Here is a 15,171-nt window from a genome sequence, read left to right as displayed (position 1 = left end):
CAAAGGAACACTTGCCAAATAGTCAATAACCAAAGGCAAAAATGGATGTGGGATTTACATTTCTTCACTGATATCAAACAGCACATGAATATACTAAAGTTTTTATCCTGGCTTTATTGAAATATAATGTGCATACTATATAATTCACCCATGTAGAGGGTACAGTTCAATGATTTTTTAGCATACTCATAGAATTGTGTAGTCATCACCACAATCTGATTTTAGAACATTTCCATCACCCCAAAAGAAATCTCATATCTGTTAGCAGTTATTGCCCAATTCCCTCCCAGTTTCTCCCTTTTATCTGATGCTGGCAGCCACCAGTATACTTTCTGTCTTCATGTATTTGCTTGTTTGGGACATTTCATATAAGTGGAATCATACAATTTGTGGTCTTTTACAACGTATTTTTCAATCATCATAATGTTTTCAATGTTCATCCATGGTGTGCATGTATCAGCACTTCATTTCTTTTTATTGATGAATATCATTCCATCATATAAATATGCAACATTTTATTTATCCATTCCTCAGTGGTAACATTTGTATTGATTCCACATTATGGCTATTATAAATAATGCTGCAATGGATATTTGTGTACAAGTTTTTGTGTAGATGTATGTTTTCATTTCTCTTGTATGTATACCTAAAAGTGGAATTGCTAGGCCATATGGTAACTTTGTAAGGAACCACAAAACTCTTTTCCAAGGTGGTTCCACTATTTTGAATTCTTACTAGCAGTATATGAGGAGGTCTTATCTTTACACATCCTTGCCAACGTTATTTCCTTTTAGATTTTAAATTTAGATTCCTCTTAGTTAACGTACAGTGAAATATTAGTTTCAGGTCTAAAATACATTGATTCAACACTTCCATACAATACACCTGGTGTTCATCACAAGTGCACTCCTTAATCCTCATTTCCTATTTAACCCATCCCCCATACCCATCTCCTTTCTGGAAATCATCAGTTTGGTCTCTATAGTTAAGAGTCCGTTTCTTGGTTTTTCTCTTTTTTTTTTCCCTTTGCTCATTTGTTTTGTTTCTTAAATTTCACATATGAGTACAGTAAAACCTTGGTTTGCAAGCATAATTTGTTCCAGAAACATGCTTGTAATCCAAAGCACTTGTATATCAAAGTGAATTTTCCCATTAGAAAGAATGGAAACTCAGATGATTCATTCCATAACCCAAAAATATTCATATAAAATTATTAAAATACTATAATACAATACAAAATAATAAAGAAAATACACAATATAAGGAAAAATAAATTAATCTGTGCTTACCTTTGAAAAACTTCGTGGTTGGTGTGGGGGAGACAAGAAAGAAGAGGGTTATTGTCTAGGACATCTTTCACTATCACTAACAGAATCACTGCTATCTATTGGCTCAATGGAATCTTTTTCTTTTCATGCAACTTTAACAAGGAACCTATCCAATGACACTTGCTTTTACCTCATTTTGAAGATTTTATGGAAATGCAATCATTGTTATTGTTAGAGATTCATCACTTGCACTGCTACAGCCTTATTTGGGTGCTGCTTTTCTACAAAATTTTGTACTGTTTCCTACATTTTACACATCTCCCTAATCTCATTTGAAGTGAGGAATTCCTCTGCCTTTTTCTCCTCCTTTTCTGCAGACGAGATGCAGAGGGAGATTTCTTATAAAATCTTGCAATTTTGGCCCCTTGCATACCTCATTCGTACTTCTCCATGATTTCCTTCTTAACTTCCACTGTAATCATCCCCATTCTTCTTACCACCCTTCTTTCAACCTTTTTCTGCATGGGGGCCATTGTATACAATTGCATGGGATGTTGACTATACTACAGTATTAACAAACTCTTGTCATATACTCTGTTTAATGTACCTGGCAATAAAGCAGCAGATGAAAGGGTCTTTATCTGTAGGCAGCCTAACCTAGAATGAAACAAAGCATTCTTAAGCTTACTCTTGTATGGAAAAGCAAAGGACTATCCGTAGGTGATTTGAAGTGACAAAACATACACTAGTACCAGTTGTGGGCACCTTTCAATGTTCTGAAAAGTCATTGATTTCTGCCAAACACCATGCCTTGAGACCGAGCATCCAAGCATGGCAGATGATCACCAGCAATCCTGCAGTGAGAGAGAGAGAAAAACCATTGGCTCAGTTGTGATCATGTGATCTTTGGCATCATGTACTACTTGTATTGCAAGACATCGCTTGATTATCAGGTTAAAGTTTATTAGAAATGTTTGCTTGTCTTGAGGAACACTTGCAGAATAAGTAAGTCACAATCCAAGGTTTTACTGTATTTGTCTTTCCCTAACTTATCTCACTTAGCGTAATCGTCTCTAGCATCATCCATGTCCTTGCAAATGGCAAGATTTCATTCTTTTTTATGACTGAGTAATATTCCATTGTATATACATACCACTTCTTTATCCATTCATCAGTTGGACTGATTCCATAATTTGGCTATTATAGATGCTGCTGCTATAAATATCAGTGTGCATGTATCCCTTTGTATCAGTATTTTTGTATCCTTTGGGTAAATACCTAGTAGTGAAATTGCTGGATTGTAGAGTAGTTCTATTTTTAATTTTTGAGAAACTCCATAGTGTTTTCCCGAGTAGCTTCACCACTTTGCCTTCCCACCAATAGTGCAAGAAAGTTCCTTTTTCTCCACATCCTTGCCAACACTTGTTGTTTCTTGAGTTTTTTATTTTAGCTATTCTCACAGGGGTGAGGTGATATCTCATTGTAATTTGATTTGTATTTCCCTGATGATCAGTGATGTTGAGCATCTTTTCATGTATCTGTTGGCCATCTCCATGGGTTCTTTGGAAAAATGGCTATTTATGTCTTCTGCCCATTTTTATTTTATTTTTTATATGAAATTTATTGGCAAATTGGTTTCCATACAACACCCAGTGCTCATCCCAACAGGTGCCCTCCTCAATGTCCATAACCCACTTTCCCCTCTCCCCCACCCGCCATCAACCCTCAGTTTGTTCTCAGTATTTAAGAGTCTCTTATGGTTTGCCGCCTTCCCTCTCTGTAACTTTTTTTTCTCCACCTTCCCCTCCCCCCTGGTCTTCTGTTAAGTTTCTCAGGATCACATAAGAGTGAAACCATATGATATCTGTCTTTCTCTGTATGACTTATTTCACTTAGCATCACACTCTCCAGTTCCATCCACGTTGCTACAAAAGGCCGTATTTCATTCTGTCTCATTGCCAAGTAGTATTCCATTGTGTATATAAACCACAATTTCTTTATCCATTCGTCAGTTGATGGACATTTAGGCTCTTTCCATAATTTGCCTATTGTTGAGAGTGCTGCTATAAACATTGGGGTACAAGTGCCCCTATGCATCAGTACTCCTGTATCCCTTGGGTAAATTCCTAGCAGTGCTATTGCTGGGTCATAGGGTAGGTCTATTTTTAATTTTTTGAGGAACCTCCACACTGTTTTCCAGAGTGGCTGCACCAGTTTGCATTCCCACCAACAGTGCAAGAGGGTTCTCGTTTCTCCACATCCTCGCCAGCATCTACAGTCTCCTGACTTGTTCATTTTAGCCACTCGGATTGGCGTGACGTGGTATATGAGTGTGGTTTTTATTTGTATTTCCCTGATGAGGAGAGACTTTGAGCATCTATTCATGTGCCTGTTGGCCATCTGGATATGTTCTTTAGAGAAGTTTCTATTCATGTATTCTGCCCATTTCTTCACTGGATTATTTGTTTTTTGGGTGTGAAGTTTGCTGAGTTCTTTATGGATTTTGGATACTAGCCCCTTGTTGATATGTCTTTTGCAAATATCTTTTCCCATTCCATCAGTTGCCTTTTAGTTTTGTTGATTGTTTCCTTTGCAGTGCAGAAGCTTTTTATCTTCATGAAGTCCAATAGTTTATTTTTGCTTTTAATTCCCTTACCTTTGGAGATGTGTCAAGTAAGAAATTGCTGCAGCTGAAGTTAGAGAGGTGTTTCCCTGCTTTCTCCTCTAGGGTTTTGATGGTTTCCTGTTTCACATTCAGGTCCATCATCCATTTTGAGTTTATTTTTGTGAATGGTATAAGAAAGTGGTCTAGTTTCATCCTTCTGCATGTTGCTGTTCAGTTCTCCCAGAACCATTTGTTAAAGAGACTGTCTTTTTTCCATTGGATATTCTTTCCTGCTTTGTCAAAGATTAGTTGTGTCTTCTGCCCATTTTTAATTGGATTATTCATTTTTTAGGTTTTGAGTTGTATAAGTTTTTTATATATTTTGGATACTAATCCTTTATCTGATATGTCATTTGCAAATATATTCTCCCATTCTGTAGGTTGCCTTTTAGTTTTGTTGATTGTTTCCTTCACTGTGCAGAAGACTTTTATTTTGATGAAGTTCCAATAGTTTATATTTGCTTTTGTTTCCTTTGCCTCAGAAGACATATGTAGAAAGATATTGCAATGGCCAATGTCAAAGAGGTTACTGCCTGTGCTCTCTTCTAGGATTTTGATTATTTAAGGTATCACATTTGTATCTTTAATACATTTTAAATTTGTTTTATGTATGATGTAAGAAAGTGGTCCATTTTCACTCTTTTGCATGTTGCTGTCCAGTTTTCCCAGCACCATTTGTTGAAGAGACTGTCTTTCCCATTGCATATAGTTGCCTCCTCTTTGAACATGAATTGACAATATAGTTGTGGGTTTATTTCTGGGTTTTCTAGTATGTTCTATTGATCTATGTGTCTGTTTTTATTCCAGTAATAATCAAAACGTAATGGTTTGATCACTGCAGCTTTGCAATATCATTTGAAGTCCAGAATGCCTCCAGATTTGCTTTTCTTTTTGAAGGTTGGCTATTTGAGGTCTTTTGTGGTTCCATACAGATTTTAGGATTGTTTGTTCTAGCTCTGTGAAAAATTTTGTTGGTATTTTGATAGAGATTGCATTAAATGTGTAGATTGCTTTCAGTAGTGTAGACATTTCAAAAATATGTGTTCTCCCAATCCATGTACATTGAATATGTTTCCATTCGTTGTGTCATCTTTAATTTCTTTTATCAGCATTTTCTACTTTTCAAAGTACAGGTCTTTTACCTCTCCATTTATGTTTATTCCTGGATATCTTAATATTTTTGGTGTAATGGTAAATGGGATTGGTTTTGTAATTTCTTTTGCTGCTGCTTCATTATTAGTATAGAGAAATGCAACAGATTTCTGTATGTTGATTTTGTACCCTGCAAATTTACTGAATTCATTTATCAGTTCTAGCAGTTTTTGGGGTGGAGTCTTTCAGGCTTTCCATCTAGACTATCGTGTCATCTGCAAATAGTGAAAGGTTTATTTCCTAGTTGCCAATTTTGATGCCTTTTATTTCTTTTTGTTTTGTGATTGCTATGGCTAGGACTTCCACTAGTATGTTATATAACATTGGTGAGAGTGGATATCCTTGTCTTATTCCTTACCACATAGGACAACTTCTCAGTTTTCCCCCATTAAGGATGATATTAGCTGTGGGTTTTTCATAGATGGCCTTTGTTATGTTGAGGTATGTTCCCTTTGAACCTAATTTTTTGAGCTTTTTTTAAATTTAAATTCAAGTTAGTTAACATACAGTGTAGTCTTGGCTTCAGGAGTAGGACCCAGTGATTCATCTCTTACATATGACACCCAGTGCTCATCCTGAAAACTGCCCTCCTTAATGTCTATCACCCATTTAACCCATGCCCCCGCCCCCACCCCTTCAGCAACCCTCAGTTTGTTCTCTCTATTTAAGTCTTTTATGGTTTGCCTCCTGATAAGTTTTTACCTTATTTTTACTTCCTTTCCCCCATGTTTGTCTGTTGAGTTTCTCAAATTCCACATGTGAGTTAAATCATATAATATATATCTTTCTCTGACTGACATATATGCTTAGCATAATACCCTCTAGTTCCATTCACGTTGTTGCAAATCCCATTGTGTATATATATACCACATCTTCTTTATCCATCCATCAGTCAATGGATATTTGGGCTCTTTCCATAATTTAGCTATTGTTGATAGTTTTGGTGCAATTGTAAATGGGATTTATTCCTTGATATCTCTTTCTGCTGCTTCATTATTGGTATATAGAAATGCAACTGTTTTGTGTATATTGATTTTATATCCTGTGATTTTGCTGAATTCATGTATCAGCCCTAGCAGTTTTTTGGTGGATTCTTTAGGGCTTTCCATGTAAAGTATCCTGTCATCTGCAAAGAGTGAAAGTTTGGCTTATTCCTTGCGAATTTGAATGGATTTTATTTCTTTTTTTGTCTGATTGCTGAGGCTAGGACTTCCAACACTTTGTTGAACAACAGTGGTGAGAGTGGACATCCTTGTCATGTAATTGATCTGAGGAGGAAAGCTCTAAGTTTCTCCCCATTGGGGATGATATTAGCTGTGGGCCTTTCATATATGGCTTTTATGATGTTAAGGTATGTTCCTTCTATCTCTACCTTCTTGAGGGTTTTTATCAAGAAAGGATGCTTTATTTCATCAAATGCTTTTTCTGCATCTACTGAAATGATCATATGTTTCTTATCCTTTCTTTTATTAATGTGGTGTGTCACATTGATTGATTTGAGAATATTGAGCCAGCCCTGCAGCCCAGGAATAAATCCCACTTCATCACTGTGAATAATTTTTTTAATGTACTGTTTCTGTTTCTATGTTTTCTATTTCTATTTGCTAGTATCTTGTTGAGAATTTTTGCTTGCAGTTTCATCAGGGATATTGGCCTAAAATTCTTTTTAGTGGAGTCTTTGTCTGGTTTTGGAATTAAGGTAATGCTGGATTCATAGAATGAGCTTGAGAGTTTTCTTCCCATTCATATTTTTTGGAATGGTTTGAGAAGAATAGGTATTAACCCTGCTTTAAATGTCTGGTAGAATTCCCTTGGGAAGCTCTCCGGCCCAGGACTCTTATTTGTTGGAAGTTTTGATAACCGATTCAATTTCTTTCCTGGTTATGGACCTGTTAAAATTTTCTATTTCTTCCCGTTTGAGTTTTGATAGTTTATGTCTATGAATTTGTCCATTTGTTCCAGATTGTCCAGTTTGTTGGCATATAATTTTTCATAGTATTCTATTATAATAGTTTGTATTTCTGTGGTGTTGGTTGTGATCTATCCTCTTTCATTCATGATTTTATCTGTTTGGGTCCTCTCTATTCTTTCTGAGAAATCTGGCTAGGGGTTCATCAATTTTGTTTATTCTTTCAAAAAACCAGCTCTGAGTTTCATTGATCTGTTCTGCCATTTTTTGTTTTTGTTTTTGGTTTTTTTGGGGGGAATTCTATATTGTTTATTTCTTCTCTAATCTTTATTATTTCCCTTCTTCTGATGACTTTGAGCTTTATTTGCTGCTCCTTTTCTAGCTCCTTTAGGCGTAAAGTTAGGTTGTATATTTGGGACGTTTATTGCTTCTTGAGATGGGCCTGAATTTGCATTGTATTTTCCTCTTAGGACTGCCTTGGCTGCATCACAAAGGTTTTGGACTGTCATGTTTCATTTTCATTTGCTTCCATACATTGTTAAATTTCTTCTTTAATTTCCTGCTTAACCCATTCATTGTTTAATAGGATGTTCTTTAACCTCCAGGTTTGAGGGCTTTCCAATTTTTTTCTGGTGGTTGATTTCAAGTTTCCTACTGTTGTGATATGAAAATATGCATGGTACAGTATCAATCTTTTGGTACCTGTTGAGGGCTGTTTTGTGACCCAATATGTGATCTATTCTAGAGAATATACCATGTGAACTCAAGAAGAATATGTATTCTGTTGCTTTCGGATGAAATGTTATGAATATATCTGTTAAGTCCATCTGGTCCAATATGTCATTCAGACTCATTGTTTCCTTGTTGATTTTCTGATTAGATGGTCTGTCCATTGTTGGATGTGGGGTATTAAAGTCTCCTACAATTATGGTATTATTATCAATAAGTTTGCTTATGTATGTGATTAATCAATTTATATATTTGTTTTAAATCTAGTTTGTCTGATATAAGTGTGGCTACTCTGGCTTTCTTTTAATGTCCATTAGCATGATATATAGTTCTCCATTTCCTTACTTTCAATCTGCAGGTGTCCTCAGGTCTAAAATGAGTGTCTTGTAGGCAGTATATAGATGGATCTTGATTTTTTATCCATTTTTAAATCCATTGTCATTTGATTGGGACATTTAGTCCATTTACATTCAAAGTGATTATTGAATGATATGAATTTAGTGACATTGTGTTATCTGTAGTTTTCATTTTATGGTGATGTTCTATGGCCCTTCTTAGTCTTTCCTGCTTTCCACTCACAGAGTCCTCTTTAGGATCTCTTGCAGGGCTGGTTTAGTAGTCACAAACTTCTTTAGTTCTTGTTTGTCTTTAGTTCCTATCTCTTCTTCTATTCTGAATGACAGTGTTGCTGGATAAAGGATTCTTGGCTGCATATTTTTCCTATTCATCACATTGAATATTTCCTGCCACTCCCTTCTGGCCTGCCAAGTTTCAGTGGACAGTTGTAGTACTAACCTTATATGCCTACCCTTGTAGGTTAAAGACTTTTTGTCCCTACTTGCTTTCAGAATTCTCTCTTTATCTTTGTATTTTGCCAATTTTACTGTTACATGTCATGGTGACCTTTTTTGTGGATTTTGAAGGGAGTTCTCTGCACCTCTTGGACTGGGATGCCTGTTTCCTTCCCCAAATTTGGGAAGTTCTCAGCTATAATTTGTTCAAATAAACCTTCTGCCCCTTTTTCTCACTCTTCTTCTTGGAATCCTATGATATGGATATTGTTTCATTTCATGGAATTGCTTAGTTCTCTAATTGTCCCCTCATGATCTAGTCATTTCCTTTCCCTCTCTTTTTTCAGCTTCATTATTTTCCATAATTTTATTTTCTACTTTTCTATTTCTATTTCTATTTTTCTCTGCTTATTCAGTCTTTGCTGCCACTGTATACAGTTTATTTTGCATCTCAGCTATAACATTTTAAAATTCATCCTAACTAGTTCTTAGGTCTTTGATCTCTGCAGCAAGGGTTTCTCTGGTGTCTTCTATGCTTTTATCTAGCCCAGCTATTAGTCTTATGACTGTTATTCTAAATTCTTGTTCAGATATATTGTTTATATTTGTATTGAACAATTCTCTGGCTCTGATTTCTTCTTGACCTTTATTTTGGGGAGAATTTCTCTGTCCTGTCATTATGGTTAAGTTTCTTCCTTTTGCATGTTTTAAAAGTTTGTTATGTGTCCTGCACCTGAGAGTACTACTATATTAAAAAGTATAGGCACTTTCCAGGGACTGACACTCCAGGAAGTTTTCTGATGTGTGTTGCATGCACTCTGCTGTTGCGTTTTGGCTGCTCCATCCTACTGGTCAGTCCTCTGCAGAACTCCTCCTTGCTTGTACTGGTGGAGTGTTTGGGCCTTTAACTAGGTGTGCTTTAATTTGTTTGTTGAAGTAACCCTGAGGGAAAAAAGGTTGGTGGGGTTGGGGGAAGCCTGATCCCATAAAAAGAGAAAAAGAAAAGGGGAGAAAAGAAAAACAAATGGAGAATCAAAAAGCTATAAGGTTAATTCCAGAGAAAGAGAAAGGAAAATATAGAAGAGGAAGAAAGAAAAAAGACATAAAAAGAATAGAATGAAAGTGACTCATCAAAAAATATATATTTATATATTATATATTAATATATATTTATATATTATATATTAATATATATAATATGTATATTATATATGTATATATAATAAGAATTGACAAAAAACAAATCAGAAACTATGAGCCTGATTCCAAAAGGAAAAAAGAAGGGGGAGGAAAGAAAAAGAAAAACAAAGAAAGAAATAGGAAAAAAAAGAAATAGTTGTCTGTTGGCACCTGGGGCTGGTGGTTGTGCTGATCTGGAGGAGAGGCCAGCTGTCTTGGGTCAGTCAGTCTTGCTCCAATAAATAAGCAGTTGCCAGGCACAGAGGCTTGGGGTTTGGTATAAGTGTGCCCTGCCTCCACTGGGGGGTACTGTGCTGCTCTCTGAAGTCCCACCATGTTGGTGTTGGGGGAAAGTGGCATCACCCCAATCTCTCCTCCCTGGACCAGGTATCTCCAGCCACACTCTTCAGCAGCCCTCACAGAATAATGAGGGTGGTAAGCTTACCCTGCTCCACAGTTCTCTAAAGCCTTCTTGGTGCTCGGCTGGGATTCAAAACCCGATGACTTAAAGGATCTAGCCTGGTGCAGCTCCTCTCCCCTGCTCTGGAGTACAGCCTCTCTACCCTGCTAATGAAAGGCCCTTGGCTGAGATGGCAGGGTCTTTTGTCCTTGGGGTGGCAATAGACCCTCTTCTCAAAGTACTCCAGGAAGGGGACTGTTCTCTCCCAGGGCACCCCTGAACTCACTACACCATGCTATGCACTCTGGGGCTGGCTCCCTCTGCTCTGTATAAAGTCATGCACTTCTGAAACCTCTGAGTTCCAGCTCCAAAGGCTGTAAATAAATAAATGACTGAGTGAATGAATGAATGAATGGTTCTCTCTGTATTTCTTGTTCCCCGGTCTGTCACCCAGGGAGGTTTTCCTCTTGTGCTAACTCAATGCTGCACTTTCACAACCCCTCTCTCTTTACCTTTTGTCTCTCCACAGAAGGGGTTCCCTCTCCTCTGTGCCTATGCCATTTTATCTCTCCCAATTCACATACACACACCTCGATCTTACCAAGCTGTCTCCTTCCAACTGTGGAGATCTTCCTGGGTCTTCCAAGTGATTTGACCTCAATACAGCTGTGTTTGAGGGACAAGGAAAATCCCGGTCACCCTACTTCTCTGCCATCTTAAGTCTTGGGTCTGTTGAGGGTTTTTTATAATGAATGGATGTTGTACTTTGTCAAATGCTTTTTCTGCATCTATTGATATGATAACATGGTTCTTCTCCTTTCTTCTATTAATGTGGTGTATCACGTTGATTGATTTGTAAATATTGAACCACCCTTGCAACCCGGGAATAAATCCCAGTTCATTGTGGTGAATGATTTTTTAAAATGTATTGTTAGATTCAGTTTGCTAGTATTTTATTGCTAAGTTTTGCATTCATGTTCATCAGGGATATTGGCCTGTACTTCTCTTTTTTAGTAGAGTCTTCATTTTGTTTTGGTATCAGGGTAATGCTGACCTCATATAATAAATTCGGAAGTTTTCCTTCTTTTTCTATATTTTTAAATAGTTTGAGAGGAACAGGTATTATCTCTTCTTTTAAATGTTTGGTAGAAATCCCCAGTGAAGCCATCTGGTCCTGGACTATTGACTGTTGGAAGTGTTTTGCTTTCTGATGAAATTTCTTTGCTGGTTATCACTGTGTTAAGGTTGTATATTGCTTCCTGTTTCAGTTTTGGTAATTTGTGTGTTTCTAGGAAGTTGTCCAGTTCTTCCAGATTGACCAATTTGTTGGCATATAGTTTTTAATGAGATTCTCTTAAGATTGTTTGTATTTCTGTAGTGTGGTTGTTATTTATCCTTGCATTTGTAATTTTATTTATTTGAGTACTTTCTTTTTTATTTTTGATAAGTCTGGCTAGAGGTTTGTCAATTTTATTGATTTATTCAGAGAACCACCTCCTGGTTTCATTGATCTCCTATTTTTTAATTTTATATATAATTTTTTCTTCTCTAATCTTTATTATTTCCTCCCTTCTGCTGGTTTAGGCTTAATTTCTTGTTCTGTTTTGAACTCCTTCAGGTGTAAGTTTAGGTTGTTTATTTGAGATTTTTCTTGTTTCTTGGGGTAAACCTGTATTGCTATATACTTCCATCTTAGGACTGTTTTGCTGCATCCCAAAAGTTTTGGATCATTGTGTTTTCATTTTCATTTGTTTCTATGTATTTTTTAATTTCTTCTTCGATTTTCTGTTTGTCCCATTCATTGTTTAGTAGCATGTTGTTTAACTTCCATGTATTCGTGGTCTTTCCAAATATTTTCTTGTGGTCAATTTCATGTTTCATAGCATTGTGGTCAGAAAATATACATGGTATGATCTCAATCTTTTTGCACTGTTTGAAGCCTTATTTGTGACCCAGTAAGTAATCTATTCTGGTGAATGTTCCATGTGCACTTGAAAAACAATTTGTATTCTGCTGCTTTAGGATGAAATCTTCTGAATATATCTATTAACTCCATCCAGTCCAGTGTGTCATTCAAAGCCATTGTTTCCTTGTTGATTTTCTGTTTAGATGATTGGTCCATTGATGTAAGTGGGGTGTTAAAGTCCCCTCCTAATTCCTTTCTATTTGCTATTAGTTGTTTTTTTTATATATCTGTGTGCTTTCATGATGGAGGCATAAATACTTACAATTTTTATATATTCTTGTTGTATTGTTCCCTTTATGACTATATAATGCCCTTTTTTTCTCCCTTTTTACAGTCTTTGTTTTAAGGCCTAATTTGTCCGATGTAAGTGCTGCTCCTTCAGCTTTCTTTTGACATGCATTTGCATGATAAGTATTTCTCCGTGTCCTCACTTTCCATCTGTAGATGACTTTAGGCCTAAAATGAGTCTTTTGTAGTCAGCATATAGATGGGTTTTGTTTTTTAATCCATTCTGATACCCTATATCTTTCTTTTTTTTTATTATGAAATTTATTGTCAACTTGGTTTCCATACAACACCCAGTGCTCATCCCAACAGGTGCCCTCAATACCCATCACCCACCCACCCAACCAACCCCCATAACCCTCAGTTTGTTCTCAGTTTTTAGGAGTCTCTAATGTTTTGGCTCCCTCCCTCTCTAACTTTTTTTTCTTCCCTTCCCCTCCCCCATGGTCTTCTGTGAAGTTTCTCAGGATCCACATAGGAGTGAAAACATATGGAATCTGTCCATCTCTGTATGACTTATTTCACTTAGCATAACACTCTCCAGTTCCATCCATGTTGCTACAAAAGGCCATATTTCATTCTTTCTCATTGCCACGTAGTACTCCATTGTGTATATAAACCACAATTTCTTTGTCCATTCATCAGTTGATGGACATTTAGGCTCTTCCCATAATTTGGCTATTGTTGAGAGTGCTGCTATAAACATTGGGGTACAAGTGCCCCTATGCATCAGTACTCCTGAATCCCTTGGGTAAATTCCTAGCAGTGCTATTGCTGGGTCATAGGGTAGGTCTATTTTTAATTTTTTGAGGAACCTTCACACTGTTTTCCAGAGTGTATGCACTCGGTTTGCATTCCCACCAATAGTGCAAGAGGGTTCCCCTTTCTCCACATCCTCTCCAGATCTATAGTCTCCTGTTTTGTTCATTTTAGCCACTCTGACTGGCCTGAGGTGATAACTGAGTGTGGTTTTGATTTGTATTTCCCTGATGAGGAGCGATGTTGAGCATCTTTTCATGTGCCTGTTGGCCATCTGGATGTCTTCTTTAGAGAAGTGTCTATTCATGGCTTCTGCCCATTTCTTCACTGGATTATTTGCTTTTCGGGTGTGGAGTTTGGTGAGCTCTTTATACATTTTGGATAGTAGCCATTTGTTGATATGTCATTTGCAAATATCTTTTCCCATTCCGTAGGTTGCCTTTTAGTTTTGTTGATTGTTTCCTTTGCTGTGCAGAAGCTTTTTATCTTCATGAGGTCCCAATAGTTCATTTTTGCTTTTAATTCCCTTACCTGTGGGTATGTGTCAAGTAAGAAATTGCTGTAGCTGAGGTCAGAGAGGTGTTTCCCTGCTTTCTCCCCTAGGGTTTTGATGGTTTCCTGTCTCACATTTATGTCCTTTATCCATTTTGAGTTTATTTTTGTGAATGGTGTAAGAAAGGGGTCTAGTTTCATTCTCCTGCATGTTGATGTCCAGTTCTCCCAGCACCATTTGTTAAAGAGACTGTATTTTTCCATTGGATATTCTTTCCTGCTTTGTCAAAGATTAGTTGGCCATACTTTTGTGGGTCTAGTTCTGGGGTTTCTATTCTATTCCATTGGTCTATGTGTCTGTTTTTGTGCTAATACCATGCTGTCTTGATGGTTACAGCTTTGTAGTAGAGGCTAAAGTCTGGGATTGTGATGCCTCCCACTTTGGTCTTCTTCTACAAAATTACTTGGGCTATTCGGGGCCTTTTGTGGTTCCATACAAATTTTAGGACTGGTTGTTTTAGCTTCGAGAAGAATGCTGGTGCAATTTTGATTGGGATTGCATTGAATGTGTAGGTAGCTTTGGGTAGTATTGACATTTTAACAATATTTATTCTTCCAATCCATGAGCATGGAATGTTTTTCCATTTCTTTATATCTTCTTCAATTTCCTTCATAATCTTTCTATAGTTGTCAGCATACAGATCCTTTACATCTTTGGTCAGGTTTATTCCTAGGTATTTTATGCTTCTTGGTGAAATTGTGAATGGGATCCGTTTCTTTATTTGTCTTTCTGTTGTTTGATTATTAGTGTATAAGAATGCAACTGATTTCTGTACATTGATTTTGTATCCTGCAACTTTGCTGAATTCATGTATCAGTTCTAGCAGACTTTTGGTGGAATCTATCGGGTTTTCCGTGTATAATATCATGTCATTGGAAAAAAGTGAAAGCTTAACTTCATCTTTGCCAATTTTGATGGCTTTGATTTCCTTTTGTTGTCTGATTGCTGATGCTAGAACCTCCAACACTATGTTAAACAACAGTGGTGAAAGTGAACATCCCTGTCATGTTCCTGTTCTCAGGGAGAAAGCTCTGTTTTTCCCCATTGAGGATGATGTTAGCTGTGGGCTTTTCATAAACGGCTTTTATGATGTTTAAGTATGTTCCTTCTATCCGGACTTTCTCAATGGTTTTTATTAAGAAAGGATGCTGAATTTTGCGAAATACTTTTTCTGCATTGATTGACAGGATCATATGGTTCTTATCTTTTCTTTTATTAATGTGATGTATCACATTGATTGATTTGCGAATGTTGAACCAGCCCTGCATCCCAGGAATGAATCCCACTTGATCATGGTGAATAATTCTTTTTATATGCTGTTGAATTCGATTTCCTAGTATCTTATTGAGAATTTTTGCATCCATATTCATCAGGGATATTGGCCTGTAGTTCTCTTTTTTTGCTGGGTCTCTGTCTGGTTCAGGAATCAAAGTAATACTGGCTTCATAGAATGAGTCTGGAAGTTTTCCTTCCCTTTCTATTTTTTGGAAGAGCTTGAGAAGGATAGGTATTATC

The sequence above is a fragment of the Acinonyx jubatus genome, chromosome X, assembly GCF_027475565.1.
Source record: "Acinonyx jubatus isolate Ajub_Pintada_27869175 chromosome X, VMU_Ajub_asm_v1.0, whole genome shotgun sequence".
Taxonomy (NCBI): Eukaryota; Metazoa; Chordata; class Mammalia; order Carnivora; family Felidae; genus Acinonyx; species Acinonyx jubatus.
The sequence above is the reverse complement of the archived record's forward strand: the minus strand, read 5'-3'. Positions refer to the sequence as shown.